General features: G+C 43.6%; 1 protein-coding gene across 11 annotated transcripts in view; it reads left to right on the top strand.

Annotated features, from left to right (window-relative positions):
- WNK2 (WNK lysine deficient protein kinase 2) overlaps positions 1-13,490 on the top strand; it is a 1,473,871-nt gene that overhangs the window by 23,451 nt on the left and 1,436,930 nt on the right. The gene's annotated exons all lie outside the window — the stretch shown is intronic.

Raw genomic sequence — 13,490 nt, 5'->3', positions numbered from 1 at the left:
GTGAAGCAAGGGACATGAAATGCTGTGCGAAAGGAACTGAGGACGCTATAAAAAACCGGTGAGGCGGCCCAGACCAGGTTGGGACCTTGGGGCATTTCAGCAACCGCAGCGAGAATCTAAATGTAGAAAAGCTACAGAGGCAGAAAGACGCAGAACTGGGAGCATACGGATTGCAGATGTGGGAGGGGGAGCCTAAAATTGATATAATAATAATAATAATAATAATATACCAAGCCAAAGAGGGTGTATGTGATTGTGAAAGTAAAATGAGAAATCTTGGCAAAAAGAGGACACCAGGTATTTGAAAATTTACAAGTGACGTCCTGCCACGAGAGTATACCAGGCCTCTGAAAGTGACAATATTAGGAACCAAGAAGAAACTTATGTTAAAGAAAGACTGATAAAGACAAAAACTTTGACATAACTGGAGTATTGTGTACCAACAAGAGACACCAGTAACTGTTGGACGAAAATACATTATTCATGCATTAAAGAATCCAGGGGAAGGGAGTCAACCTCTGGAACCAAAGTTTTACCACCTTGAACAACATTTACATTTGAGCTGTTATATTTTTGTTTATGAAAACAAATGTGCCAATATTAGGTTGAAGACCATTCCCTTGTCACTTTGTTTTTTTTGTAGTGTGAGGGTCAGGATAGAACGTTTGGATCTAAGGGCCGCTTTTGATTTCTGTCATCCTGAGACACAGTTCCTTTGTTTTTGGTTTTAGGTAGGCAATTCCTTTGAGTAGGGCCAGAGAGGCATTTTCCCAACCCATTTTAGTTAATAAAGTATTTAAACAAAAACATGACCACTTGTGTCTTCCTTTCATATCTGACCCCTCACATATAGTGTGAGAAATGGGATTGGACTCCGTTAACAAAAACTGGGGTACCCTTACATTTGAAAAATCGGCAACCAAGCTTCTTATCAGTCAATTGCACAGAATAGTATATCGTATTTGACTTGTGCAGTACTAGGGGAGAATTGATTCAACCTGGGGACCGAGTGTTAATACTCAGACTTAATCCTTGTTCCCCCACCCGAAACATACATTAGACTTGTCTCTATGTTGGGTCTAGCCTGGCGACATGGCCCGAAGTCTTGGCAGGTGTTAGACCCTGACTACAGAGGCTACATACAAATCTTATGCAAAATAATGGTAAAGCAGCATATCGTGAAGGTGGGGGAAGAGACTAGCCCTGGGGAATTCTGGAAAAATCTGTGTTTCGAAACCTAAGGAACTTAATAATTCTAGCAAAACCGAAAGAGGAATCGAGGGTTTTGGAGAGGCAGACATGGTGGCCTCATACAGAGTCCGGCGGTAACCGAGCCAGAAAAACCGGCAGGTTACTGCCGACTCGTATTACCATTCCGCCTCTGTGATTCCCGTAATCACCGGGTCATTGTGACCCCGGTGACCCAGGAGTTCTGGAATTGTCCCCATCCCCATAGGACTCCATGGGGATGGGGACAATGGAAACACCAGTGTTACCATTTCCGCCTGCAGGCCTGTGGTGTTAAACCCACCAGGTCAGACCTGGCGGGAGTGACACCTCCCACCTGCATGACTCCTGATAAGCCGGTCCGGAAACAATGGTGGCAGTGGTTTTACCGCCACTGTTCTTTCCGGACCGGCAGGGTCGTAATGAGGCCCATTGTCTCCCATTACACCAGAGGCAGTCCCACTTCAGATATCAGAAGAGGACAAAGTTATTCCTGACCTCACCGTTGCGCAAAGGAATGATCCTTTACTTGCTGAACCTTTACTTCAGGTTGTACCCGAAGAATAGGGTAAGAAAAGTGGGGCAGGGGCTATTTTTCTTTTTAAAATCTGGACTGTTATACAAGGGAGATAGTGGACCAGATGACCGTCTTAGATCGCAAATCATGGTGCCCAAAAGTAAAACAAAAAAATGGATTGGAAATTTGCCAGTTCCCACCCGACTGGCGGCAATCTAGGGACAACCAAAACTTTAGCACAGATTCCGAATCGACTTTTTTTTATCGGCCTGGGATCTATGCAGATGTTGTACTCTCTCCCTATGTCAGAAGACCTGTTAAATTCCCCCTCCAGCTCCATTACAGCCTTTTCCAATCATTGATATACCTTTTTCACACATCGGCATGGATCTAGTTGGACCCCTTGAACCATCAAAAGTGGGAAACAAATACATACTTGTGATTATTAGATTATGCAACCCGTTATTCTGCAGCCTTTCCTTCACGGAATAACATGACAAAACTAATTCTCAAGCATTTAATTCCATTTGTTTCAAGAGTTGGATTTCCAAAGGAGATCTAGACTGATCCAGGATCTATCTTTTGAGTGAACTCAATGTCGGAAGATAAGGAAATTCTTCACATTAATACTCTCAAATTGATGCCTTTGTCAAACGGTTCAACAAAACTTTGGATGTTATGACACCATCGACCCTTTTTGCCATTAGAAAAGCCCCACAATCCTAAACAGGATTCTTCCCTTGAAATTTTATATGGGAGAGAACTGCAAGATGTCCTTGATATGTTGAGTGAGTCCAGGGAGGAATGGGGTGAAAAAGCTATTTTACCGCATTCTCAAACAGCCCAGTGACTAAAAGAACATATGGCTGCAGTTTGAACCATAGTACAAGCCAACGTGATTATGACCAAAGAAAACCAGAAAGGCTATCGTGATAGAAAAGCTGTATTAAGATCCTTTTCTATTGGACAGAAGATTCTGGTTCTCCTTCCTTCATCTGAGAACAAAACTCTCTCTAAGTGGCATGGCCCATATGAGATAATGGAGCAGACGGGACCTTATGATTACCGGCACTCGCAATCCAACAGAAAGGTTAAGACCCATGTTTATCATGTGAAACTTAAGGAGTGGAGAGAGAATCCCATCAAAGACACTACTGTGATACCAACCAGTTTATCTGATGAATCAAGTGAGAATACGTTGATTCTGATCGACCTCGCCCACCCTGAAAAGGAGGATCTAATGTACTCCTACAACAGCACCCTGATGTTTCCAGAGCTGAACCAGGCTGAGTAAAAGGAATGTACCATTATATCCGTACACCCACAGGAAGATAGTCCATTTAGAACCATATTGGATACCTGAATCTAGAATAGACTTTTTTGTGGAGGAGATGGGAGAATGTTAGGGGCCGATATCAAGCCCTCTCAGAGCCCCTGGTCCTCTCCAATAGTGTTAGTTGCCAAGCCAGATCAATCGTGGAGATTCTGCATTGATTTCAGATAGGTGAACGTGGCTTCCCAATTTCACAGTTACCCCATGCCCAGAATTGATGATTTAATTGATGGATTGGGGTCTTCTGTTTTCCGCTCCACGATTGATCTGACAAGAGTACTGGCAAGTCGCTGTTAGCATCTGGGGAGGTTGGGCTATTTCCGTTTAAGGTATTACATTTTGGCTTGCATGGGGCACCGGCTACCTTTCAAAGGTTTATGGACAAAATCCTCTGGCCATATGAATCTTTCTGTGGAGTATACGTGATAATACCATCATTCACAGCTGGTCCTGGAAGGCAAATTTACATCACCTCACCTAGTTACCAAAGCATTAAGAAAAGCTGGGCTCCAAATAAATGCTGATTGACAAGATCAGCCGTCAAGTATCTTGGATATTTTGTAGGTAACTGGCTGGTCCAACCTCGTACTGAAATGTTCATGGCAGTTAAAGGAACCCCCAAGGCCCAAGACAAAGAAAGACCTAAGAGCCTTTTGGGGTTCAGTCGGATATTAAACTGTTTATCCCTAGTTTTTCATCCATCACAACTTGGTTTACTGATAAACCCAAAAATGCTGAACTACAGCAAGAAAAATGGCGAGACATTGAATATTTTGGACAAGGTTAAGCATATGCTGTGTAGTGAGACTGTGTTGAAAGCGGCAGATTTCAACCGGAAATTCATTCTACAGACAGATGCTTCAGGTATTTGCTTGGGAGCAGCCCTTTCACAAAATAATGATGGCATTGAGCATCCCATCCTCTACATCAGTAGGACATTGTTCCCAAGAGAGAAACTATGGCTCTACTGAATTGGATGCCTTGGCGATAAAATGGGCTATATCCTACCTCAAATGCTATCTAACAGGAAGAAAGTTTAGGCTGATTACTACCCACACTCCATTGACATGGATGAACCTCCGCAAAGACACAAATGCAAGAGTCATGTGCTGGTTCTTCGATTTACAGCCCGATTGTTTTACCGTGGAACAAGAAAAGACACAAAGAACTGTTAGATGAAAATACATTATTCAAGAATCCAGGGTAAGGTAGACCCTGAAAAACCCTGTTGGAGCTATTCTACTTTTGTTTATTTTTTAAAAAAAATATTTTGCCAATATCAGTTTGAAGACGTTTCCCTTATCACCTTTTGTTTCATTTGTAGTGTGAGGGTCAGGATAGAACGTTTGGACACAAACATGTCTTTTGACATCCTGACGGAGACAGGTCCTTAGTTTTTGGTTTGAGGTAAGGAATTCCTCTTAGAGTAGGGTCAGAGAGGCGTTTCCCCAACCCATTTTAGTTAAGTCTTTTAACCAAAAACATGACCACTTATTGTCCGGTTATCATTTCTGACCCCTCCCACCTTCTTGAGCGTCTTGTTTAGTCTCAAGTTTCCTCCTTTGTAACTGAATCCTCTTCTTCACTTTCAGTATGGATTCCGTCCTCTACATTCTACAGAAACTGCACTCCTTTCTGATTGTGATTTACGCCTAGCCGCTCGCTATTCTAAACACTCATCCCTTCCAATTCAATTGGACTGATCTGCTGTTTTTGATACAGCGGATCATACTTTACTCTTGACTTCTTTCTTCTGTTCTATCTTGGTTCCTTTCTTACTTACTAACCATACATACTCTGTATCCTGGGCTGGTACCTCCTCTAATACTTTTCCTCTTTTGCACAGTGTTCCTATACGCCTTGTTCAACGACTTTGTATTTTCTCTCTTCATACTTCTTTATTTCTGTATATTTCCAAGTATATTCATAGTGTGGCTCAGAAGGAGGACTGTGTTGTTTAGCTATGGACAACTTTTATAAAGGTTACAAGGAGTTAGATCTGCAATTTTACCTTTCACATTTTAGCATCGTTTGGCAAATATTTGTTATGAATTAAACTTTGTTGTTTCTGTTTTTTATTCCTTTTAGAATAAATGACTGAATTATATATATGAGACAACAGATTTTCGGAATTGTTTCCCGATCTTACCTTGTATGTAATGTTGTAATTATTGCCTATTTGTATTTACTGCCTATTTGCATTATTTGATATTTTATGTATGTTGCTTTTGTATACAGAAATAAACTCGGATGATGATGATACTTCCTCTTGTTGCTATCATTTCTTCCTTTGGTATATCTCATCACTTTTTATCTTACCTCTTGTCTTTTAGCTATTAAATCCTGGATGTCTGACTACTTTCTTGTTCCCACTAATACTATTCCTCCTCCCTCTTTCTATTTCCTTCCCCCTTCTATATTTCTATTTCTAGTACTGCTTGCTATTTTACCCTTTATTTTGACACTTGACTTATCATATCACATATCTATAATTTCACGCTCTTGTTTCCATCTTTTCAATATTCGCACATCTAGGTCTTTTCTTGAATTTTAAGCTACTAAACCTTTGATGTCTTTTTTTTTTCATGCCTATTCTATTGTTCTTCTACTCTCTTTGGACTTCCTGTTTCACGCTTAACCCCACTTATGTCTGTTTCTAATGCATCTATTCGCTGATTATGCTAACTAATTCCTTGTGATTCTATTTATCTTTAATCTCACTTGGATGGCTGTCTTTTCATTCTTATCTGAAACATAATTTCCACTGTATGGTTTTGAAAGAACAATAGTGTCTACTCTGTACACTGATCTGTTTCATGTTCACCGAAATTTGTTCTGTTCTGTGTTGACATTGTATTTGTAAAGCTATACATGTCCATCAACTAAAGCACGACATGTTGTTTGTTCAGCTAAATCCAGTCCAATTGATTGGATTGTACCTACTTGTATTGTATACAAAATTGTAAATAGTAAGGTGTCTTCGGGTGCATCTTTTCACTTTTGAGAAATGTATGTAAATTAAAAATTGTAAGGTCAAAAATCTTATTACTCCTATTTTGAAACTTGAAAATATTGTTAGTTTTGTGTAGGAGTACAACAAGAAATGTGTGTGTGATTTCTCACCCTGAAGCAGTATTACTCTTTCCCCTGCACTGTCTAACAAATCCAAAGGAAATGTTGCAGAAATTAGAAAGCATGCATAATACTTAAACATGCTTTTTACATTACAACAGACAGAAAAGTACCTACAGTGAGTATTTGAAATGGTGGAGACCTCTGAAGAATTGATCTGGCCACTACTCCTGTCAATATTGCTATTACCTTGGCTGAATATATAAGTAAAGAGTAACTCTCTGAAGAGGATGTTAATTTATATTACAGCAGACCGTTTAAGAGACTGCTTGAACATCATACTTTGTCCTGTGAATTTGCCATTTTTCCAAGAGATGCCAAGGAGCATCGTGAGCATTTTTCTAAAACAACTGTTTGAATGTTTGTGCTTTTTTAAAATCACAAGAAGGCAGTAAATAATGCAGAACATGGATCAATAGAAACAGAAAAAGGATAATGGATGCTGAACAGTCATTGATTATGCACCAATACATTAGGCTCCACCATTGGTGTCTCTCCACACGTTGTTGACTCTGCTCACTTCTGGAATTGCATTGTGCTCAATAGACCACATATTTACCTGTAATTAGTTTTAAGGAAGGAAACTATTTTTATTCGTGCAAATTTATCAGGTGTTCAGGAAGCTGCCTGATTTGCTTGATAATCTCTACAAGTAACTGGCTGATTGCAGGACAATTTATAGGATCTTGTATGAACACAAGTGTTGGTGTTTCGCCAAAGAAGATAAGGATGAACTTTAAAGCAAATAGTAAAATATCATGACAAGTAGTTTGCGGGCATCGTCGTTGGCTAGGACCTTTTGTGCGTCCGAAGAGATGATCAGGTAATTGTCTGATTTGTTCTATAATTGCTGCCAATAATATTCTAATATCCGGGACCTTTTTAGGATCATCAGTGCTGCGCCCAACAAGAGCAGGGTAAGCTCGGAGTAAAAAATGAAGACCACAACAAGTAGTCTGTGTCTGGCAACATCTGACCGCACCATGGGCACCTCCAAAGAGGAAACTCAGTGAGAAACGAGTCTGGGAACTGCTCCCTCTTCCAGTCATTGAAAGGGAAGTCTAAATTGGGCATTTTTCCATTTACTTCAGCACTCCAAAGTCCAATGTCAACAAACTCCTGTGGCTCAAGAACAGTAGCTTTCTCACTTCCTGCTATATCTACAAGTAGTGTTTCAGGGGAGCCACAGTCCAGATGTACACTTTAGTCTATCTACTGGATAGTCTGCGTCCTTCTTCCTCGTCATCGATCGAGTCTGCACATGCTGAACTTCTTCTTGACTTGCTTCCGAATGGGTTAGGGGTGCGACGGTCTCCCAGCGTAGACTTTCAAATCTCCTAAGTGTTTCCAAGCTCCTCTCCCTTGGACCTTAACTGCTGAAGGAGTAATGTATTCTACGACAAAAGGGCCACTAAATCTGGGCTCGTGCCACTTTCTTGCGAAGTTCCTTATTAGAACCTTACCTCCAGCAAATCATTTAGGGACACCTAAAGTCTCAAGTCCGGTTGCTTTGTTGTCTTCATCTGTGTTCTGAGATCGACACCCCTTTTGCTTGAATTTATCTGAAATGACAGAGATCCTAGCAGTCATACATGTTAAGTACTCGCATAACTTGCTTCCTAACAATTCTGCAGTTGTCTGGGAATCGCTTCTAGTCCTCGATGAAGGAGCCAGAGGCATTCTCATCCACCTCCCTGTAACTAGTTTGTGGGGTGTGAGGTGGTGGTCAGATTCGGGCTGATTTCTTAATGCAAGGGGCAGGCAATGCAGCCACCCCTTCTTCACTGTCAATTTCAACTTTGCTATTCTCTTTTTGAGCAGACCGTTTAGTCTCTCACATATTCCGTTCACTTGCAGGTGATAAGCAGAAGAAAACTTGTGTTTAATGCTAAGCAATACGCTAATCTGTTTGAATACCTCATTCACGAAATAGGGTCCATTATCTGATCTCGACACCTCGCATACTCCCTGAACAAATAAACTTCGCCGTGCAAGTGGCATCAGGTTGTGTGCATGGACCAGCTTCAATCCATCTCAAGAACGGGCACACAACCACTATCATATACCTGTATCCATTACATACTTGCAGCATGTCAACATAGTTGATATGTAAATGCTGAAAAAGACCATTTGGTCAAGGAATTACTCCTCTGACTGTTCGCAGCGTGTGCTCAGCAGTAACATACAATGCAATTTTCTATATAAAAAGCAACGTTTTCTAACGGGCTCAGTACGAACCAGCCCACCGCAATGGTTCCTGCAAGGCTCTCCCTAGTAGCATGCGCACAGTAGTGTAGCTGTTCTAACGCCACCCTTAATAAGTCTACATGCATCACCGATTTACCAGTGCTGTTGCCACAGTGCTTCGGAAGGGGATAAAGAACACCGCCTCTGCAATTCTTTTTCTTCCTGTGGAGCTCCACCTTGAACTTCCATCAATTGTGTTCATGATAAATGATCAAACCCTTCATTCACATCCATTATTACGACAATTTTTCTTTCCTATCAAAAGTATGAAAACTAAAAATGGCAGATGAAAATGCAACTCTTTTGGTCTCTTCGTCTGTGGCTTGGTTTCTGTGTGAAATGAAGTCAGTTCTCTTAGTATGTGCTGCGCACTTAACTATCCCGATGGCTACCAGGAGTTGTAGTGCTTTAATAAGCCTGTCCAATAATGCGGCATGTTGCACTGGAGTGCTGTCCGCTCGGAGGTAGCCCTTCCTTTTCCAATGTGCTAACTTGCGTGTACTGTTGACGTCACATAGGCGGAGTTGCTGTACACCGTTGCTTCCTGCCATGTGCTGAAAAATACGACTTAGTCTCACACTTGCTTCTACTTTAAATTCCCTGTTGGCTCTGTGTCTTACCACAGCTGAACCTGAATGCCTTTCTCCATCAGTTTGACCGATCTTTGAAGAACATCAATAAAGAGAACCTCCCCAGCTTCTAGAGCATTTTCCTTCACCCTCGGGATATCATCATAGAACTCCTCATAATTTGAGCAACCATGTACTTGCTCATCCATTGCCAGTTGTTCGGCTACAAACCTAGCAGGATTCACCATTTTACACCTGACTATTTTGATTGCTGGATTAGCTATAACCACCTCATAAGCAGAAGCTCTTTCAGATGTCAGTGTACCTGTCATGATGCCTACCCCCGGGCATCCAGAGCAAATCCATCAGCCCCGGGAACAGGCATCATGTTCCCTGGAAGGGGCCCAACAACCCCTGTTAGGGGCCATCTGGACTCAGTCCTGGCGCCAGTGGCGCCAGGCTCATAAGCGGGAACCTACCTGAGGCAGACCATGCTGCATACTTACCTGATGCAGACCATGCTGCAAGAAGCCACAAGCCAAATGAGGCTTAGGAGGGACTATTTTACCTAAGGGACTACTTTTTACTCGGGTGGGACTGTAGAAGAATACTTACCTGGGACTACTTCCAAGGCTATTTAAACCACGCCCGGACAGCAGCACACGCTTCGCGTTATTCTGCATCCAGCAGCGTAACGCTCGCCGTGCCTGCAGCAGCATCCAGACTTCAGCCACGCCCGCCTCGGACCCGGAGCACCTAGAAACAAGGGAAAGAAAAGAGAAAGGTTAGAAGATCAAGACCAGCTTCTTATCCGATTCCAAAGCCACTGCATCATCGAACCAAAGGAAAGGCCTTATTTTAAAGGCGTTGCATCGTCAGCTGCAGCGCCGCGCTACACTCACCGTTCTTCGCAGCATCTTCACGCTTCGCTGCTGTCTCCGGCATGTTCCCGCCGCACTCCGGCTCCTAGGAGAAAGCAAAAGACAATAAGGTGAGCCAAGGGAACATAGAGGATTACTGGTTACCACCCAAAGACTTACCTGATTTACCACCGGGTGGAACCAATCCTCTTCTCGGGTCGGCGCAGCTCCCACTGCACCATCGCCGCACCCCGGCCCCTAAGGGGAAAATACAAAGCACAACAGGGTGAATCAAATGGACTATTAAGAGGAGCCACCTCCCGCCATAGACTTACCGGATTTTGCCGCCGGAGGTATTCACCTCGACTCTTGTCTTAACTCAGCACCTAAAAAGGGAAAAGACCACAGATTACGGAATCGGTTAAGAGTGAAGGTCTGGCAATTGAACTCTTGCGAACTGCATACTTACGGCGCCTTGCCGGGAGTGTCGAGAGAGCTCAGGAACTCGCCAATTCCGTCGACCAGTGAAGCAACTGGTCCTCCTCGCGCCCCTGCACTCGAAGCATGATGGAGAGCTCATCCTTTCAAACCATAAGGTGAGACTTTTGAGGGAACATCAGAGGTGGTCAGTAGAGAGGACAACTGGGGGTGGAGAAGGGTGTTTCAAGCTATACTCCATAGGTGGTTAATACCCCCTTCTCCATTCACAGAAGAATATTCCTAGGGCCAGACAGACGAAACTAGGAGGGCCAGTCCAGCCCATCATCTCAGCCCTACGCATTACACTGGAGGAGGCCACAGCAGTCCAGACCAGATCGGCGCCTCTGTGGGAGTCGGGTGAGCGTAACAGTACCCTTGGGTTTCTCCAAAACAGCAAACGATGCATGCTCAATAAATAACGTTGTGGAACACCATCACTATGCTTGCAGATTTCTTGATGGCGAACGCAGCTGCTGCCAGCGATTGTTTGCAAGGGAAGTGACCCCTCATAACTGGGTACACAATCCCACTGTAATATGCCATGGGTTTCTACTACAATGTAGTTCTCTGTGTGAGTATTGCTGTCATAACTGTTCCATTCGTGTGTGAAAATAAAAAAGAACTCCTCAGAATAATTGGTAATTCCTAAAACTGGAGCTGTACGAATTGCCTTTTTAGTTCATCAAACCCCTCCTCCATTTCCTCAGTGCATTCAATGTTTCCTAATTCACCTCTGCCTTCTTCAGGGCCTACAACAAAGGTCTTGTGTATGAACTATAATCAAATACCCATGCTCTAACATAATTACACAGTCCTAGAAACTGTTGCGTTTGCTTTATTGTGTGCGGTTTTTATGTTTTCATGATCACCTCGGATCTTTCAGTTGTAACTTCCTTTCCTTCATGCAAAATGAACTGTCCTATGTATAACACCTCTTCCTGACAGTACTGCAACTTCTCTTTATCCACTTTATATCCTTTGCCTGCTAAAATAATCGGTAGCTGAATTGAGTCTCATCTGCACTCTTCCTCTGTTATGCTACAGACTAAAATGTCATCTACGTATTGCAGCACAACGCTCAGCAAATCAATATTGCTTAGGTCCATCTGCAGGACCCTATAAAAGATTGATGGAGACTCCCAGTACCCCTGTGGCAAATGTGTACTTTTCAGCCTGGTCTGATGTAACGTAAATGACGTAAGATCTTGGGAATCTTTATGCAACAGGATTGAGAAATATTTTTCAATCACTGTGAAATATTGTGCTTCTGGGGGAATACTGCATAAAATCGTCGCAGGATTCGGAAATAGAGGAATCTCTGCCTCTATAATCTGGTTTTTCGGCCTCATGTCCTGAATTAACGGCATGCTCCACCCTTCGTTTTTGTGTTTTGTGTTTTTTTTTTTTTTTTTAAATGGGATACACTGCGATATTACATAGTGTCTGCAAGGCATAAAATAGGCAGCGTCGCATAGCTATTTGCTTTACAATTTTATAGGTTTGCTAATTAAATTGACACTTGTGTAGCACAACTTGCTATTTCAATTATCTTGTTGAATAAAAGCAAAGCTCACCTGGCAATCCTCTTACCCTTGGGGCTCCAACCGCCATCTTTTATCTGTTCACTGCAAGTTCAAAGCCGCTTATGGGAGATAGTGCCACAGTAATCATTTCCTCCACTTTTAAAATTGCCAAAACCCTGTGAGTGCTAGGCAAGAAACTCGCTCTTTGAAATAATTGCAAAGTAGAAGTCATTGAGATGATACATGTATAAACTATATTATCTCTGACAAAGACCAGTATGTGTTAACGTAATTATTTTTAAAAGGCAGTCCTGGAATTCCCTTCCTAAAGATTTAAGTTGTTACATGATACATAATTGCAGTATTGCTACTGTAAAACACATTGTCACCATGTTTTTCAGTAAAGTTTAATTTAGTGTATCTACATCTCATAGTCTAAAGTATATTTCATTTTGTTGGGCAAAAGTGCATCATATTGAGGAGTGAACACTTTTGAAATTATGCATTATCACATGGCCAAATACTTTTTAATTGCAAACTTAGTTCTGTGACCTGCTGGCTGCATACATATGTGAAACTGGTGCTCAACCCATGAGTTGATCCCAAAGTCTTTGACATTCTATCTTATCACCCTGTTGCTTTATACCAGCTACCCTGAATGTGAGATGGCCCGGTTCTCTACCTGCTACTATCCACTCTGCTTAGTCGCTTACTTTCTTTCCTCTTATATAATGAATACACACTAAGTTTACGCACAGTAGTGATCAATTGTTCCATCAAGTTTGTACATTTACAGATCTACTGCAATACCATAACACTGTAGTTGGCTCCTGAGATCACTTTGCTCTACGATTAAGATTGAATTATATAATGGCACCTGCAGGGGGTGGCGCTGTTGAGCAGCCCAAGATGGCTGCCTAGTCTGTGAGCTTCGTGGGGCTCCGGCCGAAATCCGCCATCAACTGCGGTATTAAATATCCTCGAAACCCAATACTTCTTGGATTCACTTGGGCGACCTTTCTGCATGTGCCACAGCAGTCCCGGCCTGAAACGGTCCCGGGAACCAGACGAATCGGGCGTCTCTGCCAGCTGGCAGCCTCCTGACTGGGCCTCCGCGCGCACCCGGCTCCCGCCGCCTCCTCCCTGCCGGATCCCGCGGAGGCCGGCGGTGAATGCTGGGTGCGGGACTCGCGGTCCCTGATCACTGCCCGGGGCCCTCCGCCTCGCAGCCTACACCAGTCCCCCCTGGGGAGTGAACCTGACATCGCCTGCGGCCTCCCTCGTGGAGTATGCTGTAACGTGGGCGGCCGCTGCGGGGGCCTGTGCTGGAGCGGGCCCCCACTCTTCGACACACCAGCTCCCAGGTGCCCGCTTTGCGCCCCCCCCCTGTGAGGGGGACTTTGCCATCGGCTCCGGCCGCCCCTCCCTGGGGCACACCACTGCACCGGCGATCACCTTGGGGGGGCCTGCGCAGGTGCACGCCCCCACCCCTCTTCCTCACAACGGTGCCGCAGCGCTCGCTCCATACCCACCCCGGGATTACTCTGCTGCTCTCCCTCGTGGCGGCGCTGGGGCCCTGTCCTCACTGAGCTGCGGGGTGAC

This window comes from Ambystoma mexicanum, chromosome 2p (assembly GCF_040938575.1).
Source record: "Ambystoma mexicanum isolate Mex_15411 chromosome 2p, UKY_AmexF1_1, whole genome shotgun sequence".
Classification (NCBI taxonomy): Eukaryota; Metazoa; Chordata; class Amphibia; order Caudata; family Ambystomatidae; genus Ambystoma; species Ambystoma mexicanum.
This window is presented reverse-complemented; position numbering and strand designations above follow the sequence as displayed.